The sequence below is a fragment of the Mytilus galloprovincialis genome, chromosome 10 (assembly GCF_965363235.1).
Source record: "Mytilus galloprovincialis chromosome 10, xbMytGall1.hap1.1, whole genome shotgun sequence".
NCBI classification, from domain to species: Eukaryota; Metazoa; Mollusca; class Bivalvia; order Mytilida; family Mytilidae; genus Mytilus; species Mytilus galloprovincialis.
The window spans coordinates 9,027,945-9,039,028 of NC_134847.1; the positions used below are offsets into that span (position 1 = coordinate 9,027,945).

Sequence of the window (11,084 nt, forward strand, 5' to 3'; positions counted from 1 at the left end):
TATTTTAACAACATTTCTTCATAATATTTGATGAAAACATTTTGAAAACGTTACGCTTTTAATATTGAGAAAATGAATTTATAAAACATTTTGTTGCTAATATTTTTGACAACATTTTAAAATAATATTATGAACACATTTACCCCAAAACATTTTAAAAATGTTTCGCATTTAATATTGAGAAAATGACTTTATAAAACATTTTGTTGCTTATATTTTAACAACATTCTAAAATAATATTATGAATACATTTACAAAAAAATATTTAATAGAAAATGTTTTAACAATATTTTTCAAACATTGATTTAGGTTTTGTAAAATACTTTATTTTATTTAATAAATGACAGAGATTGGAGCTGTACCTCGATCCCATATATATATATAGCATTATATAGTGCACGAACTGCAATTTTCCGGATTTTATATCCACTACCGACATCAAACGTTTACACATTTAAATCTAACTGTTCCCGATGATCAACGGACATGATCCAACAGGAATTTTGGAACCAGTAACCGGAAGTTTTAATTATTGCCATGCTGTAAACAAAGACAAAGGAAACGTACAAAATAAAGAATAACCTTATCATGCGTTAAAACTGGTAAGATATGACACTAGTTCACATTTATAAATCATTGTTATGCTTCTGAAAATATCTTGGTTAATTTGTTTAATATATTCAAAGAATACATACGAGTGTAAGCAAGTATATTACAAAAAGGGGGATGATGATAATTTAGTCTGCCTTGATGTTGTGATGTGTATGTCCAGTGAACATTAGAATTATACAAACAGGGTTAAACTTAAGGGTTTTTTATATTATTTTAAAGTCTATAAATGCAATCACTTGTAACCACTGAGCATGTCTGAAAAGTTCTGTTATAAGCATTACAAGTCAGCCCATTATTTGCTTTAACAGACAGGGCTATATAAGCAATACTTTATTTGCTCCATCGCTGGCTACACATCTACTTATCAAGGGAATCTCAAATACGCAATGATTATCAAAGCTTTTGCTATTTGACAAAGCGAGTGTTGTTGCCTCTTTAATATATTGTTTTACGTTTTTGTAACTTGTACTTTTGTGTTGAGCCCTACAACCTATCGCCCAGCCAGATAATTATTTATGTGCCGATCCCAAGACAGGAGTTTGATTCAGTAGTTGCCGGTTCATTTCTGACAAATTTGTTTTTTCGTAAAATTTATAAATTATGCCATTCCTTTCATTGTTAGAATTGTTTAAATTATACGCCTTTACAGGACGTATTATGGTAATGTATACTGTGTCCGTCTGTCGGTCGGCCTGTTGGTTCCTCTATCTGTTGCGTCAACATGTCCGACACTAACTCAAAAAAGCTTTAACCAATTTGAATAACACTTTGGGTGGACTGTTCACTTTTAAATGTTGTGGCCTTTGTAGCTGACTATTACACTGTGACTTTTTCTAACTTATATTTTATTCATTTGTTTATTTCAACTTTTGTAGGATCAATTAGACGTTCCAAAATTTATGATAAATTTTCTGAAATGCAGATTAAAATGGAGAATGGAAATGGGGATTTTAAAGAAGAATATAAGCTTAGAAATGACTACAAATATCCTGGAAGAGCAAATTTTATGAAGGTATTTATTATTTTAAATCCTCAATCTACATTACATGTATTTGCACAAAAATATACAATAACCATTACAAAACTTTTTTTTTCTATGTAAGACCAAGGGCTGGCTACTCTTTATAGTTGAGAAAACTATAGTGTCTTATTTTAAAAACTGGTGAAATTTACCGTTACACTTGTTTAATAATAAAAAAAAACTCTAGATGTATAAAATAGCTACAATTGTTGCTTCACAATCAATTAACACTGATAAGTTGACACTTTTCAATATATTTTTGTAAAACCGCTGGATTTAATGAAGAGAAATAGTTTATAGTGTAATTTTGATTAAATTAACTGAAATTTCAGCCACTTGTTTAATCACTAAACTGAAGGACTAATTTGCTTACACTTTATTTTACAGAAGCCAGCTGATGTCAAAGGAAATAAAAAGAATGGAACAAAGGAAACTTCGAAAAAGAACAGTGATATGAAAATATTGAATAAATGTTTTGCATTTATAATTGTAGTTCTATCTTGTATAGTGTTGACTAATTATTTATAAGGTAGCAGAGAAAACAGTTAAAAAACTATGCAGCAGCAGAAAAATGTCTGACGGTACCTGTGATCAAACATGAGATCAAAAAATAATTTTAAAAAAATGCGCAAAGATATTTAAAATCAGAAAAAAAGAATACCTTTCTGTAAGTAAAACCATGACAAACTATATAATATTACGTGTTTAATAAATACAAAAAATAGGGTTATGTCAATGAGATATCAATCTAAATCTGACAAAAGTAAATAAAATATATGCTGATTCAACTGTAATCAACAAACAATTGTAAAATGAAATGTTGGGTAAAGATCAGTATTACAGCAGTTGTTTTTCAGATGCAGATCTAGGATTATGAGAAAAGTGGCCACATGCTCTAAACTAGACAAAGTTGAAGTGAAATATTTGGAATTAGATAAACCATAATTATAGCTCCATGCGAGGACCCAGGATCTCCCCATATTCAAACACGATCAACTGTTTTATAATATTTTATAAAACGTTTGAATAATGATGTTAGAAAACATTTTTCTAATGATATTCATATAACATTTAAATGATGTTTTGAGAATATGAACATTATTAAAACATTTTGTAAAATGTTTTTTGAACATTTTCACAACATTATTTCCTGCAAAACATTTTTGTTTTATGTTTTAAAAATGTTTCAAGGATATTTTAATATAAAACAAACATTTATAAAACATTTTACAAACATTGTCAACAAAATTTAGAAACGTTTTAATGATGTCTTAAAAATATTCTGGAAATGTTATAGAAAATGTTTTGAAAATATTTGTGAAACCATACAATGGCACGTTATTTTAATATTTTCTACGATATTTTCACAACATTTTTCAAAATGTTTTAAAAACATAAACAAAATATTTTTGTGTTAACTGGGTAAAACCTAGTTATCTTGTTGAACTTTCCCTTTCCAAACCACCATACCGATATTAATTCCAACTTTAAAATCACGTCGAAATTTTGGTAAGATGTCAATCAATTTGCAACAGAAGGCGATATATCTTGTGTCACCACTACTTTCTGTATAACATCTTTGACATCGGTTTCAAGAAATTTTAAAATAAGAAGGGGAAGTAATGAGTACATGGAGTATGAAATGTACATACTTATTCAATCGTTTCATGACTATTATATGATATCAATGATTAATCGGAAATATTCACCCGTGGACATTTTAATGCATGAAAGAAAAAAAACCGTCAATGACAGAGTGTAGTTATTTGCGTTGGATTGTGGATAAAAAAAAACGTTTAAAAACTTGTTCAAGTAACCAGCTAGCTACTCTCGCCTTGATCAAGTTATGAATTTTGTATTCTTAGTAGGATATAAAAAAGAAGTTATGGTTTAATTGCCAATGAGATAACTCTCTACAAGAGACCATAAGACACAGAATTAACAACTTTTACACAGTTCGGCTTCAAGAACAAGCAAAGCCCATACCGCATAGTCAGCTAGATGTTTGATCTGCATAAAAATGACATCTGCTGTAACTTCCCAACCCCTTATTTGAAATATCAACAAAATCAATGGTAGTTTGTAAATAGAAGTGTTTGATTTGTACGTATACTATGGGCAATATGTTATTCTGTCTGTCCGTTCGTTCGTCCGTCTGTCTGTCCTGCTTCAAGTTAAAGTTTTTGGTCAAGGTAGTTTTTAATGAAGTTGAAGTCCAATCAACTTGAAACCTAGTACACATGTTCCCTTTGATAGGATCTTTCTAATACGTTTGGCCCCAATTTCATGGTGCACTGAACAGAGAAAATGACAATTCGAGTGAGGCATCCGCGCATTTATTTGGGGAAACAACCTGTTTTGTGGTTTAGGAACACCTTCTGTACCACATTTAATGTATGTATATTTTTAATGAATTACATCTCGTCTAAACATCAACCCAACAATGTTAGATCTGTAAATTTGCTTTCGCAAATTTTTGGTTCTTCCCTCGCCGGGATTCGAACCCATGCTACTGTGATATCGTGACACCAAATCGCCTGCACTGCAGCCGTCCCGCTAGACCACACGACCACCTGGGCTCTCAAAAAAAGAGCTTTCGCTGGCCGTGTGTTACCTTTCCACGTCAGTTTTAATCTAGCCGCGTACTGCAGTACATGATATATAAGGCATGAAGATTACATGTTACACTATCTGTTTACCATATTCATTACTTTTTCAGATGGCTGCCTCGAATGTTACACTGTGTGGTATTTGTGATTATCAACATGTTTCAAATGTTGCCAATTACTGGTGTCCTGAATGTGACGAAGGCCTGTGCTCGACATGTGAAATACACCACAGCGTATCAAAGGCTTCCAGACAGCATGGGATTATTTCCATGGACGACTATAAGAAACTTCCGGCTGAGGTATGTAAAATTGAACAGAATTGTAGAGAGCATGACCGGAAATTCCAAATGTTTTGTCCACGCCATGATCAACTTTGTTGTCTAATTTGCGTGTCCGAAAACCACAAAGAATGCACCGGAATGTTCCCTATTGACGAGGCCATTAAGTCTTCGAGATCTTCCACTTTGTTTGACAGTTTGGAAACGTCTCTAAAAGATATTCAGGATAACATTGAAAGAGTAATAAAGGACCGGGAAGCCAATCTTATTGAAATTAAACAACAGCATCTAAAAAGCTTGAAAAATATAAAAGACACAAGACAAAAAATAAACTCCCGCTTAGATGAATTAGAGAAAAACATGATAGACAACTTGAATTCAACTGAAACACAACTTAAACTCAAAATCGAAACCCTTCTTAATAAGATATCCGAAAAAAAGAACGTGATTGAGATTTTGAAGACAAATCTTATGTCCGTCAAACAATATGGATCTGATCTGCAGGCTTTCATTGGTAGTAAAATGTTAGAAAAGGAGGTTAGTAAGGAGTTAAATTACGTACGAAACATTTCAGAAGATGCAGGATTCAGTCAGTTAGGTTTGAAATGCCAAATAGATGATAAAATTACAGACATATTATCCAAAATTATTGCATTTGGATCCGTAACAATTGAAAAAAGCCAATCGTCTATTGTCTTTACCAAAGATCAAGAAAAGCAGGCACAGATTTTTACGGTAGTTCCAACTCGTTCTAGATCAGTTGATGATATAACTGCTTCATTGGTAGGAGAATTCAAGGTTCCAGCAGGAAAAACACAACAATTTGTCACAGGTTCGTCTATCTTCCCTGACGGAAGGATGATATTTGCAGAATGCTTTAATAGCAACAGATTAGTTATCGTAGGTAATGATGGAACATTAGTTACTGAAATACCCTTTTCACCTCTAACTCCGTTTGATGTGACCTGCATTGATAACGATACTGTAGCAGTTACAACTTATAGAGACAATACAATTATGGTTGTAGACACAACGAACAAACAAATTAGCAGAACAATCATGTCAGACCAATGTCGTGGCATAACCTTAAATCAAGGACATCTCATATACTGTAGTAAAGGGAAAGGGATCGTAGCGATACAACTGTCAAACTATAACGTATGTGTAATAGTGGAAGATTGCACCCTGCAAAATGATTTGAGTTATATTAAAACCTTTGAAAAGAACATTTATTATACAGGTAATGCCAATACAGTCAAATGCTACAGTATAAAGGGAATAGAACTTTGGGAATACAAAAACGAGTCATTTCTGTTAAGTCCTTGTGGAATAGCTGTTGATCATTGCGGCATCGTTTACGTTATGTCAAATACTAATACGAGTGTCATTTTGTTATCACCAGATGGCAAAAATGGCCGAACACTACTATCTGCAAAAGATGTAATAGGTTCATCATACGGAATTAATTTTTTACAAACAAACAAATTAAATGTTGTACATCGGAATGGACGTGTCCTCCAATTTGATATTGCATAATGTATTGTCGAAGAATTTCTAAGAAGGAAGTTAGTTTTCATTGATCATGAAAAATTGTTTACTCCGTAGATTTAGTGCTATTAAGGAATTAATTGATTCTATATTGTTTGATAGGTGTATGATATTGCTTTCTCGAAACCTTGTAGACATTTTGAAGAGCTGTATATAGCAACAACGTAATATAAAGCGTGTCAATTTCAAAATTCTAATAAAGATTGGTATTGTTTTTATCATATTAAAATGAAAAAAGAAATATATGGAGCATAAGCATGAATGATGAAGTTGCATGTAGTGAGTCGGAGTTAAGGAAGTATAGATTTAGCATTAATATTTATATGACAATTAAGCTGATCAAAACGTCTTTCCGGCAACTAGCTACTCTTACCATGTTCCAGTTATGTAAAATGTAGTTTTATCCATGCTAATGAACTGTCTTAGTTATGGAAAAAAAATTATTAAATAAATCTGATTTAGTACCATAAAGACTCAATTGAATTAATGACCTCTTAATACATGAACAGTTTGGAAAGGTACTTATGTCTCTCAATTGGCATATGTTTCTTCTATCACTATGCCTTAACTATATATGTGGTAATGCATTATAGAACACAATGAAGTTCGCTATTTATTCAATAATAGAATATCAAGACATTGATCATGATCAGTAGTGAGGAGGAACAAGTTTGATGATAGCCTGTAGAACGGTCAAAAACCAGAATGAATGGTTTTATGAATACTTATAATCATGAATTGACAATCATGTGTCACAGTTTTGGCAAATCTGACTTGCCCGTCATGCCTTGTCAAGATATTACAATGAATTGTCCTTAAACACGACAAACCAGACTATCATGTTTCATTAATGTGACGTATACATTCTTATTTTCGCTTGTTTACGAAAATTCGGTGTTGTTTTGGGTTTTATCGGTTTTTCATTCTGATCTTTTTGCAAAATACGTCAATACTGCTGTTTTTTTACGAAGATGACATTTCGGTAATCCGATTGACCGAACAAATATTTGTTAAAACTTAAAAAAACAACAAAAAACAGATATTAGCCTGTTCAAGTGCATGAGTTAAGGGAATCCATTACTACAGAGTACTGTGAAAACATCTGTTTGTAAATGGTATGGGTGTTGCAAGGCTGTTTGAAATTTGAAGTAACCTAGCTAAACACACTTGTGTAGTGTTTGCCGACTGTTTGTGACCCTCAACATATCTTTTGTATATTTCGTAGTTGTGTTGCTGTTTCATTAAGGGTGTTTATAAAATGGGCAAGAAATATAAGGAAAAGAGAAAACTTCTGTAAACGTATATCGTTAACTATTCGGGATTCAAACTTAAACTGCAGAGACTTCAAAACAAAATCACCCGACTGAAAAAACACAGTCGTAGTTAGATGCATCAATACTTTTCTTTTTTCATCTGCTTGACTTGGTCCATACGAATGTAACACAAATCATCATACATGGCAAGGCGACGAAATTTCTATATATGTTTTCGAGTTCATACTTGACGTGCTAAATACAATAGGAACAATATGCATTATTCTATAGTCATTTATTCTGAAGGAGTCCATTCAAATAAAATCCGCACTGTGTGTCTTACTTACTGAATACCCGCCTACTGTTATCACAATAAAAAATAAAATATGCCATAATGTTTGATACTTTGCATAATAATAACCCTTCATTACTCGTTGTTATAATGTTTAATTGATAGATCCATAATCACGAATTCTACGCGAGATATAATATGATACACTCAAAATGATTTAACTCAAAAGTAAGATTAAAAATAATAATTATGTAGTCATCAAAGTTCAAAATGAGAGCAATATTTTTAAAAACGTATTTTGTGCATACACTATTTAGTACGTTATCATTTTTCGTGAATCAATTGACAGACCATCTCCCGACCATCGCAAATTTTAACAACGTTTATAAGAAAAAATATTCGTTCACATGTCATGATTGACAAACGGCACCATACACATTTTTATATGAACAAAAACGTGAAAGTAACTTCAAAAAAGCTCGGTAGACTTGATAATTTGTGTCCCATATAAATCAGAGGGTTAAGATGAAGTTCATTTACTCATTACATGTATTAGGATAAAGAAGCGGTGAGAAGTATTGATAAGAACAATATTTCTGCAATACACACTTTTCCTGAAAAAAAAATATGTTTCAATTATATAAGATTGAAAAACGTTAATTTATAGTAAGCAGCCATGTCTTTTTTATTTAGATACTGTGGGCCAATAGAAACACAACATATATTTCATTCTAGGTTCCCCTTTTTGTCCTTTTGTATAACAATATAATGATCTCTTAATGGCTTCCTCGTACATTTTGTTACATGTAATTATAACACTTACAAATAAAAAATTCATAATTGTATTCTAATTGCCATCACACTCGAAAAAAATGCATTACTCTTTAAAAAATAATTTCACTACTGGGGAAAATAACATATGAAATTTGCATCCAAAGCGAAAAATTTTGGACGGATGAAACATTGAATTTTATAAGAGTTTAAAACAGGAAGAATAAATCTCTGATACGGGTTAATTTTATTTTTCAAGTCAAATGACGGCGAATTTATGTACCGAGCGACAAAAATACACGTATCGCTATTCATTCCTATCCGTAGAAGTTTTGAAATTTCAAAACTTATTCATCCAAGTGAAGCTATTTGGGGGTTGGGGGGAGGGGGGGGGGGCTGGGTTGCATGTTTAAAAATGTATATATTATGGATAAAATATTGCAAATAGACATGTTGACATCATCGTAAATACTTTAAACAAACCATTTTTATGGCTTTTTATTATTGTTTTGAAAAAGTGGACTACAATTAATCAAAATTTCAAAATGTTTGTTTTCTAAACTTTTCTTCCCCCAGCTCGCGCTCGATACTGATGATCTTTGTATTGCAACACTTAATCCACAGAGTAAGTTGTCATGCTGGTTGTTTTTACCTGGATTGGATTTAAAAGCTTGAAGGTGTGTTTAGAAGAAGGGCTTTTCTGAAGATTTTGTTATGTAACAATTCATTTTCGTTAAAAAAAAAAGGTTTACGTTCGTGTACATTTTTTCAAAGTTATACTTTTTATTTAACTTGTAAAACATCGTGTGACTTTAAATAGTAACACATGTATAAGGGTTGGATTTTTATAAAATATAAAAGAATATTTTATTTGTAGCTGGTGTTTAATTTTAGTCATAATTTTGGGAACTTCAAGGAATACTTAATCACTCGTTCCTTCCCTTTTCTTCATTATTAAGTAACGAAATTATAAGAATATTGCAGACGAATTGAAATCACACGTGACATTTATATCGTTCAAAAATTGGACTTTGGACTTTTTACTTCCTGTTTGTGTGTCCAATCGGGAAGGTAATTTATATATTTATGTACGTTTTGAACCTTTTCTAGCACTTATATTCTGAAACTGTATGAATTTATTAGTATTGCTTTGATTCTTCCAATGTAGACACGTAAATTTGTTTGCTATGTTTCATGTTTATACTACACTGTACCTTGTGTATACATTGATAACATTATGATAATACTATGGTGTAGAACCTTCCGGTTCAAACCATTTATACACTGATTTTAATTCAAACTTTAAAATCACATCGAAATAAAAGTAAGACGTCTATAAATGCAACCAAATGTGATATATCTTGTGTCACCCCTTCTTTTTGTATAACATATTTGACATCGGTTAACAAGAAATTTTAATAAAAAAGGGGAAGTAATGATTATAAAATGTACATATTCATATACTTATTGGACCCATTTCCATTTTCAGTTTTATTATTCAATCGTTCCAGGACTCTTCAGTGATATCAATAAATAATCGAGAATGTTCACCCATGGACAATTAAAAGCATTTGTAACATGAAGTGCAGTCATTGCATTGAATTGAATAATTAAAAAAAAACTTAATCCGGTAATCAGCTCAGCTTGTTCAATTATGATCATTTCCTTCTTATGTTTGGTCTGCACACACATGATAGCTGGTGTAACTTCCCAACCCCAACAAACATCAATAAAATGAATGGTAGTTTGTTAATAAAAATCAGAAGTGTTTGTCTTGTATATCCATTAAGATCACCCATTTTTATTTTGTGTATTTTGTGTTAAAATTGATATTGAAGATTCAACTAATTGTTTGATATTTTACTTCGTGGACTGATATCAAAATGATTGCTGGACATTTTTTACGACGCAATGTGACATTTGCAGACGCGTGAGCTTAGGGTTTCGTGTGAATATCAAATATATTTAGAAATAAGCGTTGGTTGTTTGTGAGATTTACTAGAAAATATTTGGAAGTTGTGGAATTTATAGAATCTCATATCAATTTATTGATGAAGATATGCGACTATGCGAATATATAGTTTTCTTAAAACGTTCAAGGTCAAGAATCGCAATATCATGAAAAATTGATCCACCTCCTGAGTTATCGAAATCTGTTTTAGCTGGTAGTCTTTAGGATCACCACGACTACAAAAAATGACCTTTGCGACGATTTGATGGCCCTTTCTTTGAGGAAGATATTTGCCATCAGTTTCCTTAAAAATGTAAATAGGATTAGGCACATTAAAAAAAATGGAACAGTTTCATATCAAATTTAAGTCAACATTCGGAACTTAACTTAAAATCACACGGCCTAAATAATTCAAAGCACCATAAACTATATGTTTAACATCAGGACCACTTATATTTTTGATTTAGGGTACCTACCAGGGTTTTTTTCCGGGAACACCTTCTTAATTACTTTGAATAGCACCTTTAACTTTCACTTATTTTTAACACAATGAATTAGAAATAAAGAGTCTTTACCATCATTATAATGATTATGTATTTCGATATTTGTTTAATATAATCACTTATTTTTTAGATGGCTGTCTCAAATGTGATACTCTGTGGAATTTGTGATGCTCAACATGTTTCAAACGTTGCCAACTACTGGTGTCCTGAATGTGACGAAGGTCTGTGCTCGACATGTAAAAAGTA

The 11,084-nt window shown here is 31.7% G+C and overlaps 1 long non-coding RNA gene across 1 annotated transcript; it reads left to right on the forward strand.

Annotated features, from left to right (window-relative positions):
• Positions 1 to 497: 497 nt before the first annotated feature.
• On the forward strand, positions 498 to 2,120 carry LOC143049773 (uncharacterized). Its single transcript, XR_012970311.1, has 3 exons — positions 498 to 602; positions 1,488 to 1,624; positions 2,021 to 2,120. It is a non-coding gene; the product is annotated as an uncharacterized LOC143049773 (long non-coding RNA).
• The last annotated feature ends 8,964 nt before the right edge of the window (positions 2,121 to 11,084 follow it).